Below are 9,923 nucleotides of genomic sequence, written 5' to 3'. Positions count from 1 at the left end.
AACCCTTCCCATCACAAGTACTATAAAATATAAAATCCAAGTTTTTTATCATGGCCTTTTAAGATCCGATACTTTATGTGATCTGAACTCTGTCTGTTTCTCTACCCTCATCTCCTACCACTCATTAAGGCCAGTGACACTGGCCCCCTTTTCATTCTTATGACTATGGATGACTACCTCCTTCCTCCCATGCAGGTCTTAACCAAAATGTTACCTCCTCCAAGAGAAATTCCCTGACTACCTGACCACTTGCCAAGGCAGTGTCTCATCACCCAGTTTTATTTGTTTCAGAGCACTCACTTTGTTCACTTGTAATCAGCACTCCATTCCCTCTCCGCTCCACACACACATTTGAATATAATTTATGACAGTGTCCTTTCCTCAGTTGTTTCCTCACTATCCACTCTCCTCCAGGTAGATTCTTCCAAGTTCCAGTCTTCTCCCTGAGGATATCTTGCACTTTGCCTTTCCACTTGCTCATCACACTTAGAATTACTTGCTCAGGTTCTGTCCGCCACTATAGACATGTGAATTCAAAAAGAATACAGGATATATCTGTCCCCTTCCCCACTATTTCTCCACCACCCAGTGCAGAGATTGATATAACAGGTACTTCATAAATATTTGTGGAAGAAAGAAAGGAAGGGAGGGAGAGAGGGGAGAAGGAGAGAAGAACGAAGAAAAGAAGGAAGGAAGGAAGGAAGGAAGGAAGGAAGGAAGGAAGGAAGGAAGGAAGGAAGGAAGGAAGGAAGGAAGGAAGGAAAAAGAGAGGGAGGAAGGGAGGGAGAGACAGAGGAGGGGAGAGAGTTAGGGAAGAAGGAAGAAAAAAGTAAAAGAATATGCTTCAGTATAACCAACCTCCCACCCCACCCCCCAGATGCCTGGGACAGGAATTTCCCAGGATATGAAACCTTCAATGCTTAAACCTGGAAACTTCCAGGAAAACCAAGTCAAATTGACCATACTAGCTTTGAAGGAAATCCTTAGAAAACAGTCATCTCAGACATGAAAATGCCTAGAGCTGAAGTATAGTAAGTCTCTCCTACATGTTTAACAAAATAGAAATAATCTGTATTCATCCGGTCAAGCAAGATACTTTCTAGTTATACTGATTACTTCAAGACAGTCTCAGAGTCCTGCCATGCCCATTTGTTCACACATAAGCAATGCTGGTACAGGGCCACAATGTTTGGACCAGCATGAGCAGCTGAACCAGAGGCAGCCACTAGAGGCTGTTAGCAAACTACAAAGCAAACTCATTTGAGAAACCAGCCTCATACGTAGACAAGGGGAGGTGAAGCCTAAAATGGATGATGATTAACTATACCACCCTGTTGGGGAAAAGACTTGAACTTGACATTTACAAAGAAGGTTCAAGGAGAAGTGTCAGGAGCAGTAGATGCAGAAATAGCAAGAGATGTTAACATAACGGTGGCCAACGGAATAGGGATCGAAAGGTTTTTCAATTTCTGAGTAACAGGATGTCAGAGCCATTAAAAATTGTATCCTAACTGTATCCTAAAATACATTGCAGTTTCCCTGAAGCTTGAATGATTAGTAGTTGAAACTGTTTCATGCTTCCATGTTTCCCAGGGTATCATTACAATAAACCCCATTAAATAAGGTAATCTGAGCATGTCTGTATTTCTTAGAAGTCAAAAGGACCTAGTAGATAATTATTTCTTCAGTCAATAGGAATAATGGGATAAAAAATGAAATCCAAAACCAAAAAGTCAGAAAAAATAAAACAAACTGAGATATAGACCAAGCTCCCTGACTATCAACCTATCACAAATCACTGGTGAGGAGAAATTAGAGGTCAAGCAATCCACAGTCTTATGCCTTACTCAGAGCTGTCTCTATAAGTCACATGTGTTTGTTTGGTTTTTCTTTTTTCCAAAAAATATTTTTGGTTATTTCATCACTTGTAGTTTAAAGTTGCTATTTAAAGAGTTATTTAAAATCCTGTTTGTTGTGGAAATACCTGAATTTGAGTAAGTATACTCCAATAACCTACTGATAGATACCATGGAATGTAATCAGGAATGAAGTACTTTGATTGGAAACATTTGCATTCATAGCTAACAGGAAGAGAGGAAGGTTGGGTTATAAGGTCATCATGAATGTCAATTTAAATACAAACAGAAGGAACACAAATAGGGAACAAAAATATAAACTGCATATTTATTTCTCTTAATTTTATAACTCCCATGGAACTTGGTGACTCAGAACCTTATCTTCATTTCAAAGTGCTCCCAGAAATTTCAGAAGTTTTCTCAAACTTTCCAGACTTTGAAAGAAAGACAACTGGAAAATGGTCTCTAAGAGTATCTTTCCAGTAACTCAGAGTAAGAGTAGGTTATCTTACAACTGACAAATTGATAACTTACTCTTACAATTGACAAATAGGCTACTGTTAACTTGTAATTGCTCACTTGAGGTTTCAGAGGATTTAGTTTTTATACATTTCTCTATAAATATTTTATTTAGTTGTTGGATTCTTTAAGCATATTACACAAATGAGGGGGAATGGTAAGCACGAAGCAGGAAGAGATGTGGCCAACAATGAAAAACTAGCCTAAATTTAATTATTTTATTACTAAATATTGAGAGTTAATTCCACATATATTCTTTATTTTCCTTAAACTTCACGATACAGGTCTAATCATTTATGTTCATGATAGTCACCATTATAATATTACTGCTAGTCAAAAAAAACTAAATGCCTCAAATCAAAATATCAGAATCAAATACTAGGAAGCATACAAGGAAATGGGGTCCCACCTGCACAGCTGGCAGGAATGTAACCTGGCCAGCCATCCTACAGAGAACTCTGGCAATGCTTTATGAAACTGAGTGTGTGCATATTCTAAAATTCAATAAAACATACACCCCTAGACATATACCCCAGAGAAACTTACATACCAAATACAAAAGACATGTACAATAGTGCTTCTTATTTCATCATAAGTGGTACTAAAAGTTTGAGAACAACTTAAATTCCCATCTGAGAAAAACTGAGATGCTATTAAAAAAAAAAAAAAAGAAACAAACTAGATACACATGGATAGACTTAAAAAACAACATGTTGAAAGACTGGGTGAAAAAATTCAAGAAACAGAAGTACAGTGTAGTGCAACAGAATTTAGATAATTTTTAAAATAAAAACTCAAATCATATTATGTCTTTTTCATGCATAAACCCATTGGTGATTAAAAATACAGAAGTTCAAATGAATGATGTAAATCAAATTTATAAAAAGGGCCAATGAGAAAAATAGGCAGTGAGTTTAAGGCCAAAAATGAAGATAAGACAATGAACCAAAGACAAAAGATCAATCCAATTTGATCCTTAGGTACCAACCTGCTGTCTATCTTTCCCACTTTCAGGGAACTTCTCAATCCAGTGACTTTCATACATCCAAAATGATTCCAACAACCCTAGCTATTTATTCTTTTTTCTAAATTCAAAGAAAATTTTCAGTTATCATCTTATCTGACTTCTCCCTGCATTTGACTTCTCTTACTCTGCCTTCCTTAACACGACAGGCTTCTAGTTTTCCTTCTCTGCCCACCTTCTAGTTCCATTGATTTTGCTGTTTCACCCACTTCTTAATCAGTCTTTACACATTCTCATTCCCCCAGACCCTTACCAAAACAGACTTCTTTCTCTGCACCGTCTAAGGTGTGGCCTCAATTATCTTCATTTTTAAATGTTTCCCAAATATATTTATATTTCCAACCAAACTACTGTCTAAACTTCTACCCATTTAAACAACTGCCTTCTTGACATTTCCATTAAAAATTTACAAAGGCCTTCAAGTTCAACATGCCCAACCCATGATCTTCCTCTTAAAGCCTAGTCCTTTCCCAAAGTACCCTATGAGTGAATGGTACCACCATTCATCCAATTACTTAAACCAAAAAAACAAAAAGTCATCTCTGACCCCTACTGTCTGACATTCTACTCATCTGATAGCTATTGGATGTATATCCAATGTATCACTAAATGTGTTGACTTTTGTGTCCTAAATGTCTTCTGCATACATTCACTTCTTTTTATCCACTACTACTGTCTAATTCCAAACTACTATCATTCCTCACCTGGACCCCTCCAATAACTTCTTCACTGATCTTTGTATATCCCCTGGAATCAATTCTGCCACATGCCACCTGAGTGAGCTTTTCCAAATGTAAATCTTATTGTGTTAATCCCAGCTTAAAACACTTCAGTAGTTTCACGTTGCTCTTAGGATGAAGGTCAACATCTTCAAGATAGCTTCCATGCATTTGCCTAATTCAGCATCTTTCTATGTATACACACTCACTACATATCCCTCTTCCCTTTAGTTATCATGTTTCACCTTAAGTTATTCAAACAATCGACCCTTCTCTCCACCTCAGGACCTCTGCACACACTGTGTCATTTGCCTAGGATGCTCTTCCCTCTATCCTTAGTCTTCAGATCTCAGCTGAAATTTCACCCAGGGAAGTCTTTTCTGATGGCTAGACAAGAACAGGTTGTGGTACTTTAAAATCCCTTATGATTCACTATTTTGTCCTTTGTAACACTTACCACCACCTATATGTTTATATGTGTGGTTATTTTACCAATTTCTCTCACCCGCCCCAAGAATGTAAGTTTCACAAAAGTGGAAAATATGTATGTTTTGTTCATCAATGTATGCCAATATTTAGCAAAGTACCTGCCATACTCAGTAAATATTTGTTGAATGAATGAATAAACTTGATATGCTAGGGTATTACCGCATCCCAGAAAGCATCTTCCAGTAAAATTTCATTAAAAACCCACCCCACCAAATTTAAGCATTGGCTTCTCAACTAATGCCAGAAAGACTGATAATTATCTTTTAGTATCTATTCTTTGTTTTTATCAAAATAGAATCCCCAGTTTGTAGCAGGAGTAGGCACTGTTATGGAGTGAAGGTTTGTGTCCTCCCAAAATTTATACATTGAAGCCCTAACTCTCAATGTGATAATATTTGGAGGTGGAGTCTATGGAAGGTAATTAGGTTTAGGTGAGGTCTTGAGGGGTGGCCCTATAATGGGATAAGCATTCTTATAAGAAGAAAAAGAGAGACAGGAGCTCTCTCTTTCTCTCTGCCATGAGAACACAGTGAGAAGGCAATCATCTGCAAGCCGGCAGGAAGGCCCTCCCCAGGAAACAGATCTCTTGGCATCTTGATCTTGGACTTCCAAGCCTTCGATAAATAAATTGAGAAATAAATTTATATTGTCTAACAACTAAGTCTTGGTATTTTGTTATAGCAGGCTGAGCTAAGACAGACACTTAGGGGAAAAAAAGCCACAATTCTCAATCTCACTTGCATCCCAAGGAAACTATGTGAATAAGTTTGAACCGATGGGATGCAAATACAAACTTCTGGACATGCCCTTGAAAGGACAGGGCACACCTGCATCTTCCTCTTTTCATCTTTCTCCATGCTGGGCAGAAACATGGACAAGGTGGTGAACAGATTACAGCAACACTCAGAATGGAATAACAACATAGAAAAACCAGACCCCTGAGGATTTTGTGTACAGAGTCACTATAGCTCCCCAGACTTTTAGAAGAAAAAGAATATTCTATCTTGTTTAAAGCCTGTTTTCACTTTTATTATAGCAACTAAACTATTCTTGATTAGATAATCAATACATTCTACTAATCAAAATATTAAAGCATGTGAATATTTCTATAAAGGGTGACACAAAAAGAAATTTTCACATAAATTCCTCCTAACAGATATGTGCCCAAAATAAAGTTAAGGAGGTAAAAAAGAGACATGCAGATTCAGGAAAACAGAAATAGAAAGCAAGGAAAATTTCATGTACTGCAATATTTTTTCAGGCCTGCCCAGTTCAACCCTATGCCCAGCTTATAGCTGAGTTTTGTCATCAAAACACTTGGTCAAATACACTGCCATTCCAATCTGCCCTCCAAGCTCACATTCTAATGTTCCCTCCTCTTTGAATTCTTTTAAAGGCTTCAAGGGCTTTGGGGAATCCATCTGCTTCCAACTGTGCTCAGTTCATTTTGGATTCATCCCCCTCTTCCCTCTTCCTCTTTATCTCTGCATCTTATCAAACCTGAGACTCCAACTACACACTCATTCAGACATGAGGCATTGGTAGTAAGAGAAAAACAGCCCTTTAAATTTAATCCAAATGCTAAAGCCCCATAAATCCACCCCACCCCATGCCACCCCTTCTCCAGAGATTGCTCACATACGCATTTTGGTAGCTGCTGCCAAGGCACAGGTTGTGGTCTAGCCCTCTCCCCACCTCCATTCACTTATTTATTTCCAGATGCCCTTGGTCAAGAGTCCCTTATCCTTATATTTCTACACAAACTTTATCTTCTCATTTGGCAGAGAACATGATGAGAACAATAACAAAGAGCTACAGGGATTAACTGACACTTAATGATTTCTCCTTTTATAGGATTCCAGCCAAGTATTCAACAAGCCATGCAACTCTCAATATGACTGCTATTTCCCCCATTGTGAATAATAGCTCGTTCCTAAAGGGCAGGGCTGATCCTTTGTTCCCTTAAACAAATGGAAAATGCTGAATTTTTCTTTTTTCTTTTATTTTTTTTTCATTATTATACTTTAAGTTCTAGGGTACATGTGCATAACGTGCAGATTTGTTACATATGTATACTTGTGTTATGTTGGTGTGCTGCACCCATCAACTCGTCAGCACCCATCAACTCGTCATTTACATCAGGTATAACTCCCAATGCAATCCCTCCCCCTCCTCCCTCCCCATCATAGGCCCCGGTGTGTGATAATCCCCTTCCCAAGTCCAAGTGATCTCATTGTTCAATTCCCACCTATGAGTGAGAACATGCAGTGTTTGGTTTTCTGTGCTTGCAATAATTTGCTCAGAATGATGGTTTCCAGCTGCATCCATGTCCCTACAAAGGACATGAACTCATCCTTTTTTATGGCTGCATAGTATTCCATGGTGTATATGTGCCACATTTTCTTAATCCAGTCTGTCACTGATGGACATTTGGGTTGATTCCAAGTCTTTGCTATTGTGAATAGTGCCGCAATGAACATACGTGTGCATGTGTCTTTATAGCAGCATGATTTATAATCCTTTGGGTATATACCCAGTAATGGGATGGCTGGGTCATATGGTACTTCTAGTTCTAGATCCTTGAGGAATCTCCATACTGTTTTCCATAATGGTTGAACTAGTTTACAATCCCACCAACAGTGTACAAGTGTTCCTATTTCTCCACATCCTCTCCAGCACCTGTTGTTTCCTGACTTTTTAATGATTGCCATTCTAACTGGTGTGAGATGGTCTCTCATTGTGGTTTTGATTTGCATTTCTCTGATGGCCAGTGATGCTGAGCATTTTTTCATGTGTCTGTTGGCTGTACGCATGTCTTCTTTTGAGAAATGTCTGTTCGTATGCTTTGCTCACTTTTTGATGGAGTTGTTTGTTTTTTTCTTTTGTAAATTTGTTTGAGTTCTTTGTAGGTTCTGGATATTAGCCCTTTGTCAGATGAGTAGATTGCAACAATTTTCTCCCATTCTGTAGGTTGCCTGTTCACTCTGATGGTAGTTTCTTTTGCTGTAAAATGCTGAATTTTTCAAAGGTCACAAAGCCAAAACTAGCAAGCTCCTATATCAAATATATTGATAACATTTCATAATTATGTGAATTCGGATATATTTAAGTAAAAAATCAAAACTGAAAATACTTCTGTTTTATACCTTGCTGGTGAGATCATTTTAAATTCTAGAAACAATTATTAAAACCATAGGCATTTGTAACTACCTGTAAATAGGGGGTAAGGGTGCCAATAATTCAATACTCAAATGCCTCTGTGTTTGATGGCAATTATCTCTATGACCAGTAATTTTTGCTATACTTCTAAATATTGAATTCAGAAGCAGCTGTTACTCCTACATTTCTTTACTGTACATGTATTATGTGCTAGATACTGGGAGTGTGAAGTAAGACATGTCCTTAATTTCTGAAGAAGATGATGAAACAAATGATACAATGTGTAAGTGCTGTGAGAAGGCACACATAGCCCACCTTGGAAAAGTGACCTCTAAATTTAATTTTAAAGAATAAGTAGGAGTTCTTTGGAGCAATTTAAAAGAAAATTCATTTTGGACAAAATACATAGCATGTCCAGAAGCACAGGAGCAAGAGTAAGAAAACACAACTAGTTGATTATAGTTGGTACTCAGGGAGCTAGTAGGGAAATAGCTCAGAAGACTGGAAAGATGAGCAAGTACATGACCCTGAATTGCTGGCTGCTTAGGTAAGTTATGCTCAGTACAAGGTGCAGAAACTCTTCTCTGTCATTACTTAAACTTAAACAAGGATTTATAGATTACTAACCCTAAATATGAAAGAGGCTAATACTGGGGTCTGATGACCAACCCATGATTGAGGCATTGATAAGCATTTCCCTACTTTCCATAAGGTGTAAAATAAGTACTGTTATTCCTATTTCACCAATGAGTAAACTGAGAGCAAAAGAAGCTAAATGACTGCCCAGATTTATAGCATTAGTCATAGAACCAAGAACACACCTAATAATTCAGACTAAAAACCAAGTCCAGTGAAATTTCCACACAACACAGCTGCTTCTCAAAATAACAACTACCAACATTTGTTCTGATCTATTTATCTTATGAAGTCATTTCAAATGCATCATCTGGCTCAATACCCATAAAAACTCTATAAGGAAATTTACAACTCAGAGATTTATTCCAAGTTTGTTCAGCTGTTGAATCAGGAACTCAAGACATGTGAGGATGATGATCTTTTGGTTAAGCCATTAGTCTTCTACTAACAGTCATAGATGAACATTTATGAAGGAATTGGAGTCTTTGAGGGTAAGTTGGGAAAGTAGTTACCAACCAATAAAAACTACAGGTCAAGGAAGGGGCTTGCTAATCTGGATTTTGCTCTTTACCTCTTCATCAAGCCTATTTTTATTAATTTCACTATATATCTTTGCTTCAAAGAGGTTATCAGAATTTCCATTTTACATTTATTTCAGTAGTTGCTTGATCAACATCTCTTTCCTCTAGAAGACTATGAGTTCCATGAGAACAAGAAGAGATCCATTTTTGTTCATTATTGAATCTCCAGCATCTAGCACCTTTAAAATAGGCACTCAGTAAATATCTTTCAAATATATGAAAAATTCCCCAATCCAGTGACTTTTGCAACCATCACCTGGATAACTTTATTATATTGACTCTCTCTTTCTTGAAACCTTTTTTAGCATGAGCCCAATAACATCTTCCTCATTTTAAAATAAATATATAAATATATATATAACATTATATTTAGGGCTACAAATGCAGTTGTGTTACATGGATATATTGCATACCGCTGAAATCTCCTGGCTTTTAGTATTGTCCTTATTTTTCCTATTCCTTTCCATTGCTTATTCTTGGTGCTTCATGTTTCCTCCCCTCAAAACTACCCATGAATGTTGTCCCCTAAATGCAATCCCGGCTTCTCTTTTCTTCTTACTTTATTTACTCTCCCTGAGTAATCTCACATACAACCAATAGTTCACCCACTATTAATCCCATTGGTTTTTAAATCTATCATCCAAGACCTCTTGCCTGACATCCTGATTCATATTTCCAAATATCTACTAGGCATCTCACACACAATATGTTTCAAACTTAACCCACCATCTTGCTACCAAGCCTGTTTTTATGTATGCCTATGTTGATGAATACCAGTTGCCTAAGCCAGAAATTTTGAAATACTCAGCTACCATCTTGCTTATTCTCATCTCCATATCCAATTATTCCTCCAAGCTCTATATATTCTTTCTCCTAGATATCCCTGTAATTTTTGCCATTCTCTCCATTCCTACTGTCACTATGTCACTAATTTGGTTCA

Source organism: Macaca fascicularis, chromosome 6 (assembly GCF_037993035.2).
Source record: "Macaca fascicularis isolate 582-1 chromosome 6, T2T-MFA8v1.1".
Lineage (NCBI taxonomy): Eukaryota > Metazoa > Chordata > Mammalia > Primates > Cercopithecidae > Macaca > Macaca fascicularis.
The sequence above is the reverse complement of the archived record's forward strand: the minus strand, read 5'-3'. Positions refer to the sequence as shown.